The following is a 16,627-nucleotide window of genomic DNA, read 5'->3' on the forward strand; positions in this document are numbered from 1 at the left end:
TCTACTTCTAGGGGAAAGACATCTGGTGTGTGTGTGTGTGTGTGTGTGTGTGTGTGTGTGTGTGTGTGTGTGTGCGTGTGCGCGTGCAGCCGACGTTACAAATGTAGGCCTATAGTTAGATCTTACCCATTATCCCAGTTCAGGAAATTCCTACTTCCATCCCCTGACTTCTGAGGTGGGCCTACAAGATCTTGGTTCCAGGGCCAACCTAAAAGTGTGGTTGCAGGGGAATGAGGAAGAAAAGAGAGTCAGCCCTCTTTGGCTCCGCTCCAGCACCCAGACTCCTCATCTGCTGCAGTTAGAGAACTCCTCTCTGTAGATGGTATGCTTCCCAAGGAAGTCAGCAGGACACTCCTCCACATCCCTCTACAGCAGTCCACACACAGGCCTAGGGCTCCCCTCAGCTCCCCTCTATTAGGGAGAGCTCTAACTTCCCATGCTTGAAAGGCCCCGTCCTTTTTTTTTCTTTCCCCATACTCTCTAGCCATTCACAGTTCTGTCTGTGGGGTTGCTTCTGACATTCCATCTGTATTTCTTTTGTGGTGCTTTGGAGCATGTCCAGTTGACATTCACTATGCAAACCTTTAAACAGAAGCCCTTTGCAGGATGTTATGATTCCAATGTGCTTCATTAGACATGTTGCACCCTTCTTCTGTCAGGTGGCAGCTTAGGATGCCTCGGTGCCCAATCCACTTTGGTTACTGCAGACTCATGTTCTTAAAGCAGAGTGACACGTGCACCTACTAATTTTAGAGACAGGCTTAAATGATTTAGAACATTTGCAAACATCTTCTCCTCCCCCCAGTCCCCAACCAGTGAGAGCTAGGCTGACTTTTTTCCTTGCAAAGTATCCACCTGGGTCACCAACACAATCAGTGCCAGGCAAAACCTTCCAAGTGAGCAGCACCAGTAGAGCGCTTCTGTTGGATGCTCATTTCCCTTGATTGTCATCCACACTTTGATGTTAAGGACTCTTCAGTGCTATTTCCCTACAAATTTATCCAAGTGATAAGTGGTGTGTTGTCAGGACATCCCTCTGCCATTTACATCTTTGTCTTTATGTCACGTAAACACCCCACATTTCTTCCAGATTCATGAATTCACAATTTTTAACCCCAAACACACCCACCATGCTGCTTCATGACTATTTTCATATTATGGCACCATACAGGTACTCGTTTTCCCCTTCTCCCCTCAAACCTTTTGTATCCAGAGCTCCAGGGACACTAATCAAATCAGTACTACCATTTGTAAACCAACCACCCTATGATTCCCAAAACAAAACATCCCTAAATATAGGGGAGGTACATAGTGCTGTACAGATATGAAATATATCTATTTATCCATCTATGGTGGCCTAGATAGACACAGAAGGCACAGAGGGAGGGAGGGAGGAAGGTAGAGAGAGAGACAGAGAGGGGGGGGGGGAAACAAAGTGAGAGGGAGAGAGAGAGAAAGAGGGAGAGGGAGAAAGAAAGAGAGAGACGAGAGATGGAGAGATGGAGAGATAGATGTGCTGAATGGTTGCTATATCAGGGTAGAAATACCACCAGGGATTTACTGGAAGTGAAAGTACTTCCTCCACCATTTGGAGGATTCCAGGCAGAATGGTTAAAGTGCTTCCCTATTTATACTTCCTCACAGAAAGCTGAAAGGTACAGCAAACAGGAATGTTATCCCAAACTGCCTCAGTCACTAAAGGAATGACGGAATTCTCTCCAGAGGAGGAGGGGAAAGGCCCTCCTCATACCCAATATGCAAATTCTAATTTTCAATCAAGTGAATTTAATGAAGTGTGGAGGTGAGAATTGACAGCAAAACCAGAGAGGTCCCTGGATGCCTCTTGTCCACTAAAACTGAATCATCACACTTCATTGGGAAATGCACTTGTATTGCTTGATATCCATTTCTCTCACAACTAGGCTTGGGCTCTTTGCCTCTGAGGGAATTGTGTTCATTATAGTTAGGAGAATGGGAAACAAGAGGAGGAAGTGACATTTTTATTCAACCTCCTGTCTTCCTCGGTGAAGTTTTCTCTCTCCCTTTTCTCCCTCACATCTGTCTATTTTATGGAAAACTGATTGGAACTATAATTATAGCCTATTGGAAGGAAGTAGAACAGAACCATGCATTCAATTAAAGAGAAGGCTACAGGGATTCATGTCAAGGGATAAACACTTGGACCGAGATACTTCTTGCTGAGTTTTCTCTCATTCTATCCATTCAAAGTTGATGAGCCTCACATATCAACATACCATCGTTGAAGATACCAGAGAACTAGGGCTAGACTTTAGAACTTCTAGGTTTCCCTCCCAGGAGAAACAACAAACAAACAGTGAGAAGTTGGCCTCATCAACAGCAATCACAATCCTGCCTCTCTACCCACCCCACCCTTCTGGATTCCATTTCTTCAAAGCCCAAAGTGATGCCTATCACTGTTCATGCCCCATTCTTAAAGAAAGAATAGGAGTTTAATTCCCAGGGAAAAAAATCACCAGCTAGTAAAGGAAGGAAGATTGGCACTTCTGGGAAAACAACATATTAGCTTTACTGACACAAATGGTCCATCTACCGTTGTAGCCCTTTACATACCTGAAAGTGCAGGCAGCTAACTAAAAAAAAAAGTGGACTGACCCTTCGCTTGCTGTGTTCACAGACAGAATGAATCATTCAGGGGCTAGCTTTGAACCTAAATCTAGCAGGAACCCCAAAATGAAGTAGCCAGCTCTTGATTAGTCTTCTCTGCCTTCTCCTTCCTCTCTCCCTAGTATGGCCACACAGCCAAATATTTCAATGATTATGCTCCCCACAGCTCTATAGGCTACTATTCCTTTGACTTCGAGTCATATTTAATTAGCAACTCGGGTGCTCTAGACAAACATGACAAAAGCTGCTCTGAAATCAAATTTTTGTGATCAATTTAATTATGAGTATGAAGAAGAAATAACGAATTTTAAGACACAAGGCCCTATGTAAGGAAAAATTTGGGGTACTATCCTACTGGTGGGGAGAGACTATCAGGGTGGAAGGGTGGCTAGGTTGGAGAGGCCATCACCTGTGGTGCTGTAGTGGAGAGAACCATAATGTCTTGGGAACTCTTCCTATTTTAACTACTCTTGCTAACAGGGAATACTAAACTCAGTGGCATGTATCTGCTGAGAGTACAAATGCTATCACCACCCTCGAAATTTCAGTGCTCTGGGACACAGCCCCAGGAACCCTGTCCTAGGTATGAGTTTACACTGAACTTACTTCCTCTACCCTTTTAATCCCTAGCCCTTCATCAAGTTGGTCAGAGTGATGAGCTTTTCTACCACAATTTACAAAGACCATTTACTTAGATGAGGAAAGGTGGTGAGAGATAGTACCTGTACCAATGAAACCTTGAAGTATTGAATTCTCAGCTCTAGGCAACCAGCTTGTCCACTTCATTTTCTATTCCTGTTCTCTAACTCGACTTCATCACTGATCTAAGTGGGATGGGTATGCTCAGACTCACTTGAGTCTTCCATCACTCAAAGGAGGACAAAAACTGGACTGGCCAATCAGAAAAAGACTTTTTGGCTCTGAGTTAACATTCCCATAACCCCTGTGGATACCAGGTTCTCCGGTTGTGTCCAGCTACTCCAAGCAAGACTGGATGAATCTGACTGGAGCATTCCCTGTTTATGACTGATAAAGACCAGGAGTCTTGAACAGACACATTTCTCTTGTTATCTTATTGTTTTATGCCATTTACTTGTTATGGCTAAGAGAAACCAAACATCCTGGGGGCACTTTCTTGTTCTATGGAAACAATAATTTTGGCTGACAAAGGCATCCTGAGTCTGCGGGGAAGAGGGAACCCTTCCTTATTCTGTGGATATATGATCTCTTTCAACTAATCTTTCTTTCAGCTCATTTTAATTGAGCTCCCATTCATTCATATGATATGCACATACAGCCTAATTTTGTTTGTCTTTCTTAGACACAACTCTCTGGAAGGCTCTCAGTACCCTAGGTGGTATTCAAGATGATCCACAGGGGCATGGGTCCAGTCAATTGGAGGATAGATCACATTAATCCTTCCTGCAATATCCAATTTCTGGGTCTGTCTCAGACCTGGTCCTATCTCCCCTCCAATCAAGCAAGCATTTATTAAGCCCTTACTATGTCAGCAGGCATTCTTCATCCACTCTAATCTACCCTTCTGTATCACCAAGGCAATATTCACAGCACTGGTGGTGACTATGAATATGCCAGTGTAGTTCTCAATCACAAAATATAAAAGACTTTCTATATAGAAGGCAGAAGAAAAACATTTATTTAGACACCAGAAAGCCAGATCCCAGAACCAGAAAGTAAAATCTGTCATGGTGACCAAGAAATTAACAAACATGATCACCCCAGGGAGCAAAGCCATTCCAAGCCTCCCCCTCCTCAGCCAGGGCCTTCTCATAAGCAAACCCTCACGAGCTTGAGCCCTGCCATGAGGGGTTCTGCCTGCATCCTCTTCGCTCTGACCCAACAGGACTCACACACTTCCTTCCTCCCAGTTCTGCTCCACCCTTTCAGCAAACTCCTCCCAATACAGGCTCCACGTGACTTAATGGGTCTACTAATGAATAGGAAAGATTTTTCCAATTAAATGACCATCACACCCTCTTACTATTGACTGGAAGTGCTATATTGTTTTCCAAACTCTCTCCTTCTGATTTAACTATCTACTATTTAGTATTATTATAAGCTAAACATATGAACAAAAAAGTCTGGAGACAGTCACGAGGACCACACAAAATTCATTTATTTCAGATTTATGCTACTGGGTCCTTGCTTCTCCTCAGAATTCCTTTTCTACATCACATATGATTATATATCACATATGATGGTCTACTCCAAACCTTCTCCTTAAGCTCTGAACTAAACCCTCCCCCTCCACGGGGATCATTACAAGACTATACCTTCTTAAATCACAGGTTTAGCATTTCTATAGGCTTTATGTGTTTTCAAAGCTCCGTGCATGCATCATTTTGATCCTTTCAGCAACAGCTCTGTGAGGTGGGGGCTACTATTACTCCCATTTTGCAGATGAGGGAAGTGAGGCCAAGAGGGCAAAGTGTTTGAGGTGGCAATCAAGAATAGGTAGGATCCACTTGCAGCATACTGCCTTTACTGGAAAGTTCCCTTGCCTCTCTTCCTCTGTACCTTAAAATCTTTCCTCTGCTCCCTGACTGGAATTACAAAGGTGGCTCTCCTCAAGGTCAAAGCTTGCTCTTCTGCAGGTGTGCAGGGTCTCATGGTCTCACTCCTTCCCATATCCGTAATGTTGATTATACCTTTTTCTTGCCTCCTCGATTTTTCTTTATCTTTTCCCCTTCCCTCAATAGAATTTAAGGTACTTATGGGCAGGAAAGACTTCATTTCTGTCTTTGGTATGTCCAGTTCCTAGCAAAGTACTAGGTCCATAGTAGGTATTTTTAAAATGTTTGTTACATTTTCCTAATGACTTCTTCTAGCTCGTGTCTACACAGTCTCCCTAACCCTAAAATAAAACCTTTCCTGGAAAAAAAAAAAAAAACAGCTTTCCTCAGCCCTATTAATTAATACACAATAACTAAGCACCTTCTGTACTAGGCACTCTGCTATACCCTGGGGATACAAAAGTGAAAGACAGTCTCTGCCTCAGGCAATTTACAATGCAATGAGGAATTTATAATCCATTATTAACCTTTCTCTCTTTTCCCTTTCACTAATAAAGCTGAATGAATGAAAAAGCCTTAAAAAAAAAAAAAGCATTTGTTAAGCACTACTAGGCTTCAGACTCTATATTAAGAACCTGGACACTAATACCAAACTGAGACATTCCTACTCTCAAGGACCTACCACTGGCCAGTTAATGTGGTCATCCTTTGGGTCCTTCTTGACTCAGGGTAAAATAGCAATTGTTTCTGTTTTGACCAGAAACCCTGCAGGTTTTCCCCCTCCCAGACTGATTTTTTTTAATAGGTAAAAGAGGCCATTCTTTTGTCTCATTTCTTATAAATTAGATTCATGAACCACAGTCAATTGAAATCAAAAGGGTCAGTCATCTACTATTAAAATTCAAGAAGAATTTGCAGTTATCAAGAGATAAAAAAATAATAAAAGTTTTAAAAGTTGAGTTTCCTAACAAAAATCATTAAATGAATTGTGGCTCGGGATTAGGACAGAATTTCCAACAATTTCTGAAAAGGCCCTAAACATATCTCTGCTGTTTTGTACTATGCATTTATGTGAAATGGTGTTCTCAGTCACCACTGACGATTATAAAATCAAAATATCGCTCAATTCTGAAAAAATGATGAAGATGCTCTAAGTCCTGCAGTATCAATTATGCCACCAAGATTTAAGTCTTCACGTAAAAAAAAAAAAACACACATTCATCTCACTAGTATGCAAATTTGCTTTCATCTTTAATGGTAAAAACTATATATCTACACACGTGTGCATATATATGTATACCAAAGACTTGTTTTAAAATAAATTTCTTTATCATTTATTATTGGTAAATGTTTGATTGTCTATTTTATATACTTGGAGTCACGTGAAAATTTCTTGTGTGAAAAGGGGGTACAAGTGGAAAAAGTTTAAGAAGCACTGATCTAGGGGAGAATCAGTTATCTCTAGGTCTTTCCTAATTCCACCCCTTCTCCCTCTTCTGCAAATGGGATAAGCATCTTTTATCTTAATTTAATGGCATCATCAGGAAATATAGATTCCCTAAAGCAAGGGATCAGAAAACTTCTCCTGTTAAAATGGAGCTGTCTTACTCTGTAAATAACTTATAGTTCTAGATGTATGAATTCTGAATCTAAAGAAACTAGAGTTTCTTTCTTCTAACTAGTCAGTGGAGTACAGCAAGTGCTGGCAATAGAATCACAAGATCTGGGTTCAGATTGACTCAGCCTTGTGTTTGACCTCTCAGTTTCCTCATTTGTAAAATGATGAGCTCTGCAAACTCTTCTCAATTTATAATCCACATGCTAAATTAATATTCTCCACCTCCCTGCAACTTTTGCATTTGGACCTACTGGCTTCCTTCAGGACTCAGCTCAAATGCTACCTTCTTACATTGTCCATGGTAACATAGCTAATAAGGGTCTAGGGTAGGATTCGAACTCAGGGCTTCCTGACTCCAAGCATATCATTCTCTTCACTCTGCCACCCAATGGGGGCTCAGTGTGTTAGCCTTGCAAACTCAAACCTATAAAATGCTGGTGAAAGTTGTATCAGTTCTTGAAGACCTAGTTTAAGTTCTAGCTCCTCCTCCATGATACCTTCCCTATCTTCCCTTGACTATCCTAGGTTATAATGACTTCTCTTATGAACTCCTATGCCATTCGATACACCATATACAGGGTGTATATATATTTGGAAAAAATTTGTAAACTACTACAGTTTAAGACTACACTAAAACTTCTGGCAGTTCTCTCAGTGGATAGAGAACTGGACTTGGAATCAGGAAGATTCATCTTCCGAAGTTCCAATGTGGTCTCAAAGACTCCCTGTGTGACCTTGGGCAAGTCATTAACCCTGTTGGCCTCAGTTTCCTCATCTGTAAAATGAGCTGGAGCAGGCTATGGCAAATTATTCCAATATCTCTGCCATGCTTCAAATGGAGTCATAGAGTCAGACATGACTGGAAAAAAAAAGACTAAACAAGACTTTTGGGACACCCTATATTACCTTGTATCTCTGCTTTAATATCTCTAAGAAACCTTGATCCCATCTGTGTGAATACTCTTTCAACGATGCAGATCAAAAACCATCCACGCCTTCTCACTTTGGGCTACTTTAGTCCAAGATTCTGTAAATCTTCTATAGACTATCTACTCAATTCATGCAGTTGGGTTAGAGTAGGCCCTTTCCTCCCTGAAGAAGACTGACATGTAGAGAGTTCATGAGTTCAGCCGCTGATCCCAAAGAAATCCTACCAAGTCTTGTATGTAGCTTTATCTAGCCTACTCATGATTGCTGCATTGAAAAGTCCCTGAGGCCTGTGTCCTCTAAGTTAGTACATTTGAAAACCATGCAAGTTATTCTGTGCTCCTGCTTATAAGAGTGCTGGCCCTAACTAGAGTCTAATCAATCTGCAGCTCTGGACAATACTGGTTTTGCTGCACTGTGGCTAAATGTACCGCTTTTTGCTTTGTAGGTCCGGAACAAGGCTAAATGTTAAGTAAGGCAGGAAAGCACATGGCTTTTTAAAGTGCTTCTTATCAGCAACATCCTTTTTCGCTTGTGAATACATTCTCCAATTGAATATTCATACTTGTTTACTTACTACTAATAAACACTCTAGTTAGGGATTTTTATAACTTTTTTTTTTGGTGATGTGGACACCTTTGGCAGTCTAGTCAGTGAAATCTCAGCCTCTCTTCTGAAAATCATGTTTTAAAACGTTCGAAATAAATTGTCTGTGATTACAATGGAAATGAGTAATATTAAAACAGTTATCAATATATAACTGAAAAATCAAATTTGTCAACCCCTGGTTAAGAACCCCTGAATTTGAAGGTTGTATCAATCTTCTTTGAATTCCTAATTTGTACTGCAGTACACCAAAGTACTGCACATCTTCCTCTAGATCTTTTAGTATTTCATGAATGCTGGTAGTCAACACTTGAGTGGTCCCCACCCATTATCCCCTTTTTTTTGCTCTTCTCTTGCTACATTATTGGCCAGTATTCTATACTGGTCATAGAAATTCATGCTAATGATGAGGTGGAGGGGTGATGGGGGACCCAAAAATAACGACGGTCCGGGTCATGCTCGAATGAATTCGTCTCAAACCTTCTTAAAGCCAAAGAAAACAAAGTTTATTAAGGATTCGCCTAATTGGGTTGCCTCTTAAGGAGCCTAAGCATTGGTAACGCTTGTGATCACAAATAGGCCAGAGAGAATCTCAGCTAGACAGAATCTGAGCTGGATTCAATCTGAGCACCTCTATGGAGGCAAGGGGGGACCTAAATACAGAAAAGAGTATAGGAGGGATCTGGGGGTGGGGGGGTCTGGTAGTCCAGGGTGATGGGAGGAGGGGTTTAGGAAGGGTCTTGAGGGGAGTCAACAAACATCAGACTGGGTGGCACCTAGGTGGGAAGCAGGTAGGGCAATCAAGGGATAACAGACAATGATCACAGATTTGTGTATGAAAGGCCAGATTCTGTAAGGAGATACAGGAAGAGATCAATTTGAGTATGAAAGGTCAGATTCTGGGAGGAGAAACAGAGAGCTCAATTTAAGTATGAAAAGTCAGATTCTGTGAGGAGAAGCAAAGAGAGCTCAATTTGAGTATGAAAAGTCAGGTTCTGTGAGGGGAAGCCAAGAGAGCTCAATTTGAGTATGAAAATCCAGGTAAAGGGAGGAAATTCCAGGGGAGTTCAAGGAAGTTCCCAGAGTCTGAACCCCATCATTCCCCCCTCAAACAGATTGGACCCAAATTCTTTTGGGGAAAAGGACGAAGGTCTCAGTTTCTGAAACTTCTTCCTGGGGGGCAGAGCAGAAAGATACACATACAAATAGCTCCAAACCCACAACCCATAGAACATCTGTAAAAAGGAATTCACGGCGAATTCTGGAGCAGCAGAGGCCACAGAACAGTGGAGTGAAGGAGATTTCTGTTCTAGAGGGACCTGCAAACCTCTCACAAAAGGTCCTTCACGCCACAGACTGGGCACCACGTACTGGGAGCCGAGCACAGCCCTGCCGTGGCACCGAGAGGAACAGATCCGAGCGGGCTCCAGTGGCCACCCGGGTCCCTCCACCCACAGGTAACGGGGATTGGTGAGAGGGTCTCTTTGGTGGGTCGAGAGGGGAGTGGGGTGCCCCCATAACTCAGGCCCCCTTGGGAGGCAGCAGCTGAGGCGGGAGCAGACCAGGGCTCCCCAAGCAGGCAGGAGCCTGGATCCATTGTTGAAGGTCTCTGCATAACCCCCCCAACCCAGGGAACTGAGCCAGTGAGGCAGCTCTGCCCCCACCTGAGCACCTGAACTTAATCTCACACTGAATAGCAGGCCTGCCCCCCCCAAAGCCCTGAGGCTGTGAAGCAGCATTTCAATCTCAGACCCCAAGGGCTGGCTGAGAGGATCTGGAGGCCAAGTGGGTGTGAAGAGAATATTCAGAAGTCAAGTCACTGGCTGGGAAAATGCCCAGAAAAGGGAAAAGAAATAAGACTATAGAAGGTTACTTTCTTGGTGAACAGGCATTTCCTCCCTTCCTTTCTGATGAGGAAGAACAATGCTTACCATCAGGGAAAGACACAGAAGTCAAGGCTTCTGTATTCCAGCTCACTCAAGGGGCTCAGGCCATGGAAGAGCTCAAAAAGAATTTTGAAAATCAAGTTAGAGAGGTGGAGGAAAAGCTGGGAAGAGCAATGAGAGACATGCAATCAAAGCATGAACAGCAGGTCAGCACCCTGCTAAAGCAGACCCAAAAAAATGCTGAAGAAAATAACACCTTGAAAAATCGGCCAACTCAATTGGCAAAAGAGGTTCAAAAAGCCAATGAGGAGAATGCTTTCAAAAGCAGAATTTAGCCAAATGGAAAAGGAGCTTCAAAAGCTCACTGAAGAAAATAGTTCTTTCAAAATTAGAATGGAACAGATGCAGGCTAATGACTTTATGAGAAACCAAGAAATCACAAAAACAGAACTAAAAGAATGAAAAAATGGAAGATAATGTCAAATATCTCATTGGAAAAACAACTGACCTGAAAAATAGATCCAGGAGAGACAATTTTAAAATTATGGGCCTACCTGAAAGCCATGATCAAAAAAAGAGCCTGGACACCATTTTTCATGAAACTATCAAGGAAAACTGCCCTGAGATTCTAGAACTAGAGGGCAAAATAAGTCTTCAAGGAATCCACAGAACACCACCTGAAAGAGATTCAAAAAGAGAAACTCCTAGGAACATTGTGGCCAAATTCCACAGTTCCCAGGTCAAGGAGAAAATATTGCAAGCAGCTAGAAAGAAACAATTCAAGTATTGTCGAAATACAATCAGGATAACACAAGATCTAGCAGCTTCCACATTAAGGGATCGAAGGGCGTGGAATAGGATATTCCAGAACTCAAAGGAACTAGGACTAAAACCAAGAATCACCTACCCAGCAAAACTGAGTATAATACTTCAGGGGAAAAATTGGTCTTTCAATGAAATAGAGGACTTTCAAGCATTCTTGATGAAAAGACCAGAGCTGAAAAGAAAATTTGACGTTCAAACGCAAGAATCAAGAGAAGCATGAAAAGGTGAACAGCAAAGAGAAGTCATAAGAGACTTACTAAAGTTGAACTGTTTACATTCCTACATGGAAAGACAATATTTGTAACTCTTGAAACTTTTCAGTACCTGGGTACTGCGTGGGATTACACATGCACACACACACACACACACACACACACACACACACAGATACAGACAGAGTGCACAGAGTGAACTGAAGAGGATGGGATCATATCTTAAAAAAATGAAATCAAGCAGTGAGAGAGAAATATATTGGGAGGAGAAAGGGAAAAATGGAATGGGGCAAATTAACTCTCGTAAAAGAGGCAAGCAAAAGACTTATTAGTGGGGGGATAAAGAGGAGAGGTGAGAGAAAAACATGAAGTTTACTCTCATCACATTCCACTAAAGGAAGGAATCAAATGCACACTCATTTTGGTATGAAAACCTATCTTACAATACAGGAAAGTGGGGGATAAGGGGATAAGCAGGGTTGGGGGGATGATGGAAGGGAGGGCATGGGGAGGAGGGAGCAATTTGAGGTCGACACTCATGGGGAGGGACAGGATCAAAAGAGAATAGAAGTAATGGGGGACAGGATAGGATGGAGGCAAATATAGTTAGTCTTATACAACACAACTATTATGGTAGTCATTTGCAAAACTACACAGATTTGGCCTATATTGAATTGCTTGCCTTCCAAAGGGAAGGGGTGGGGAGGTAGGGAGGTAAAGAAGTTGGAACTCAAAGTGTTAGGAACAACTGTCGAGTAATGTTCTTGACACTAGGAAATAAGAAATAAAGGTAAAGGGGTATAGAAAGTTATCTGGCCCTACAGGATAAAAGAGAAGATGGAGACAAGAGCATAGACAGATGATAGAAGAGAGAGCAGATTGGTGATGGGGCAATTAGAATGCTTGGTGTTTGGGGGGGGGGGAGGGGACAAAAGGGGAGAAAATTTGGAACCCAAAATTTTGTTAAAATGAATGCTAAAAGTTAAATAAATAAATAAATTTTAAAAAAAGAAAGAAAGAAAGAAACTTCTTCCTGTTGGCAAGGGGCATAGAGCTGTCCCTGCCTCGATGGGTCCTGTTCAAGGGGTCCGACTTCAGAACCTGGGTGGTGCCAGGTCCAGTGGGCTGGAGACCTAGGATTCAGACAGAGGTTGGTATATAGCCTGGGCTGTCATCTGGAAGTTGATGGCTTGCACCCTGGAAAAGACAAACCTGGCAAAGAGGTTAGGCACACACACACCAAACAGGTACAAAAGGAGTATAAAGAAAAGACAATTTCCCTGGCATAAAAGATAATTTCTCTGGAGAGAATTAAAGATGACTGTGGCAAGGCCAAAACATGGAAGGGCATGTTTGAGAGGGGAGTTTTTTGCTGTCAGAGATCCCCTTTTCCAGATTGCTCCATAGGTATGTAGAACAAGGAAAGCATATTTTGAGTAAATAAAAACATCCACTGGCCTAGGTTCAGGTCCTAAGAAATGGGTTAAGACTCCCAAAGCCTGTCCTCTCCTTTCATCAATGTACAGAGTGAAAGGTTGTCCCAGATTGGGTAGGTCTAGTGATGGGGTGGTGGTCAAATTAGTTTTCACATTCTCCAAAACTTTAGCCTGCTCTGAGTCTATGCCCGGAGTAGGCTCATAAAGTGGTTTAGCAATAAAACCAAAATTAGGAATCGAGAGTCTACAAAATCCAGTCATTTCTAAAAACACTTGAACTTGTTTCTTAGTAGCTGGAACAGGGATAGACAGGATTGTCCTTTATCTCTCAGAGGTTAAGGAGAGAGAGGTGGGTGTGAGTTCATTGCCCAGATACCTTATGGACTGGCATGCTATCTGGACTTTGTTCCAAGAGACCCTATAGCCTCGAATGCCTAAGAAATTAAGGGCTTCTGGGGCAGCAGCCAAAGAAGCCTCCTGGTTGGGGCTACAAATAAGAATATCATGCACATACTGAATTAAGCTACTGTCTGCTACTTTCAGGTGCCTTCAATCCCTTCCCAAAGCCTGGCCAAATAAATGAGGGTTATCTCGAATCCCTTGGGGCAAGACTGTCCACATTAGCTGACATGGACTTGATTCCCCAGGACAAGTACATTCAAAAGCAAAAATAAATTGTGAGTATTCTCCACTAGGCCTTTTTGTGGGAAGGGTTGCAGTGCTGCATGGAGATGGACAAGGGACAAAGATGCTATACTTAAGGAATTTTTCCATTAAAGGTTGTGGTCCTTCCCAGGTCTCAGGCTTAATCAGATACTTACTAGCTGAGATGGGGGAGCACTTTAGCGTTTGCTAAAGACTAACAGTGGCTGGGGTGGCAGAAGTAGCTCTCTCTGGAATTCCAGGGTCCCAAATATTTGGCCTGTCTCCCACACTCTCAAGCAAACCCAGGAAGATATAGTGAACAGCGGCAAAAGGGAGATGGGAGGTTTAACTAGAGAAAATTGGCTCCCCAATTTCACCATCAGGTCCCTTCCCATCAAGGGGGCAGGGTCAGAGGAGGGCATAGGGAAGGAGTGTTTAAACAACAGATCCACAAGCAGGCTGGGGAGGGGGTATGTCTGGAGACATTCCTTAGTTTCCCTTTCAATGCCTATGACCCGAGGGGTCAAGGGACCGGTAGAGCCAGAGTGACTGGTTAAAGCAGAGAATTTAGCCATGTTAAAGTGGGTAACCTTACCTTCAGCCTTCGTTTTTGCCAAGGGCTTGAGGAGAGAGGTAGAGAAAGTGGGAGTACTACCAGCACCCAGGTTTTCCTGTTGTTCCAAGTCTTGAGAAGACTGGAGGACAGGGTACTGGGGGGGTAGCTCCACCACTTTTCCAACCTTGGGGACAATCCTTCCTCCAATGTCCCTTCTGGTCACATGGGCACGGTTTCACAGGCGTTGGTTCCTGGGGCTCCCTCTGGGGGGGGCGCCCTGGAGGGGCACTTCTTGGACCAGTGACCCTCCTTGTGGCAATGAAAGCAGGTTTCCCCACTGCCCAAGCAGCCAGCCTTCCTCCAAGGGGGTGCCCTGCAGGGGTGCTCCCTGGGTCTTTTCCTGGCCAAGGCAGCAGCCAAGAATTGAGCCTTCTCCCTGGCCCTGGCCCTTCTCCTTCGTTCTCTTTCCTGTGCTGCAATGAGGTCTCTGTTGTTAAAGACTCCAAAGGCCATCTCCAGTAACTGGGCCTGAGGTGTTTGGGGTCCCAGTGCCAATTTCTGTAGTTTCCTCCGAATATCTGGGGCAGACTGATTAATAAAATACATGCTAAGGATTGCTGCCCCTTCTGTGGAGTCAGGATCCAAATTTGTATGCTTTTTAATAGCTTCTACTAGCCGGTTTTGAAGAAGGGCAGGGTTTTCCTTTTCTCCCTGAGTAATTCCCCTAATTTTTTGAAAATTTACTTGTTTTTGAAATGCAGTTTTTAGGCCTTCTAACAGGCAAATTACCATAAAGTCTCTCTTTTCCCTGTCCTCACTCTTTTGGTAGTCCCATCTGGGGTCACTCGTGGGAACAGCAGCTGTTCCTGGGGGGTATTTTATGGGATTATTGCTAGCCATATGATCCCCAAACTTTTGGGCATGTTCCCAAATTCTCCCCTTCTCCTCAACGGTGCAACAGACAGAGGAAAGAACGTGCAGATCCTCCCAAGGAAGTTCAAATTATAGGGACATGTCCCTGAAACCCTCAGTGAACCTAGTGGGGTCTTCCGAGTATCTCCCCAGTTTCTCTTTAATCTGGGGGAGATCCGAAAGAGAGAACGCAACACGCATCCTGGTTGTCCCACTGGGTGGGGGAGGTACTTCTCTCAAGGGAAACAGCCCTGACGGCCCAGTGGGGACAGGGGCTTGTGGAGGAAGATAGGAAGTCCCACTTCTTGTGAGGGAGGGGCTGGGGAATGCCTGCTGAACTGGATTAGGCTGCAGGGCCAGGGGATCTGGCTGGCAAGGGGAAAGATCCGCTGGTGCCTGAGGAAGAGTAGGGATCAAAGGGGGAGATGCCACAGAGAATGCCTCGGGAGCCGGGCCTGAGGCCTGAGTGAATATTGCCCCAGCCAGAGGGGCTGCAGAGGGAGGCACCTCAGCAAGCCCCCTGGCTGGGAACTGAGCTGGGGTTGGGAACGGAGCTAGGGGAGGAAGTGAGGCCGAGACCCTAGGAGCCATAAACAGGGGGTCATCCAAAATGTCCAATTCACCCCCATTTCCCTTTTGTGGGGCGGCTCTAGCTACAAGCATCTTACAATCTGTTCTAAGAATGGGGTCCTGAGAGAGTTCGACAAAGGCCCTTACGTAAGGTATTTCTATCCATTTTCCCTTTTGGAGGCAATATAATTGTAATTTTAAAAGGATATTACATTGTAAGGTCCCAAACATGGGCCACACTTCATTGTCCTTCAGGTGATACTTAGGCCAAAGTCTGTTGCAAAAGAATACCAACTTTTTCTTTTTAAGGTCTTTAGAGCAGTTAAATTTCTTCCAGTTTTGTACAAGACAGCCCAAAGGCGAATTCCTTGGAACTGATGGATTTTGACCCTTTTTTTTTTCTCTGTAACTGGAGTCCCCTTAAAGGGGGGCATGGAAGTAAGCCTTGGGAAAAAAAACAAGAGGACAAAAAATAACCGGGGTTTCCCCGATTTCCTTGCGCCCAGGAAATCCAGAGAATTGGGCAACCCCTTAACTGAGGTTTCTCTAACCTTCTAGCGCCCAGAAAGTTCAGAGAATTGTGCTTTGGAGGGTATGCCCAGGTCCACGGCCTCAAACGCAGCCAATGGACCGAAAACCTGAGTCTCTAACTCTAGGGCCCAGAAAGTTCAGAGACTTTGCTGATACTGGGACCTGAAGCCAGGTCCGAAAATCCACTGCCAAGGTGCTTGGAGAGCAAGTAGGGGATAGAGAGAGGGGGAGCCTTACGTACCTTCCAGTTTGAGCAGAAGAATTTGAGATTAGCAGCTTATCCGGATCAGGGAACCATAAATGAAGAGGTTGAGAGGTGATGGGGGACCCCAAAATAGCGACGGTCCGGGTCGTGCTCGAATGAATTCGACTCAAGCCTTCTTAAAGCCAAAGAAAACAAAGTTTATTAAGGATTTGCCAAATTGGGTTGCCTCTGGAGGAGCCTAAGCTTTTGTAACGTTTGTATTCACAAGCGGGCCAGATAGAATCTCAGCTAATCAGAATCTGAGCTGGATTGAATCTGAGCCCCTTCATGGAGGCAAGGTGGGACTTAAATACAGAGAAGAGTATAGGAGGGATCTGGGGGGGTGGGGGGGTGGTCCGGTAGTCCAGGGTGATGGGAGGAGGGGTTTAGGAAGGGTCTTGAGGAGAAGTCCAAGGAGGGTCAAAGGCTGGAAACAGCTGGAGGCTATCAGGAGATATCAGACACTGGAGGGTTTGGGT

The sequence above is a fragment of the Notamacropus eugenii genome, chromosome 2 (assembly GCF_028372415.1).
Source record: "Notamacropus eugenii isolate mMacEug1 chromosome 2, mMacEug1.pri_v2, whole genome shotgun sequence".
In the NCBI taxonomy this organism is placed as follows: Eukaryota; Metazoa; Chordata; class Mammalia; order Diprotodontia; family Macropodidae; genus Notamacropus; species Notamacropus eugenii.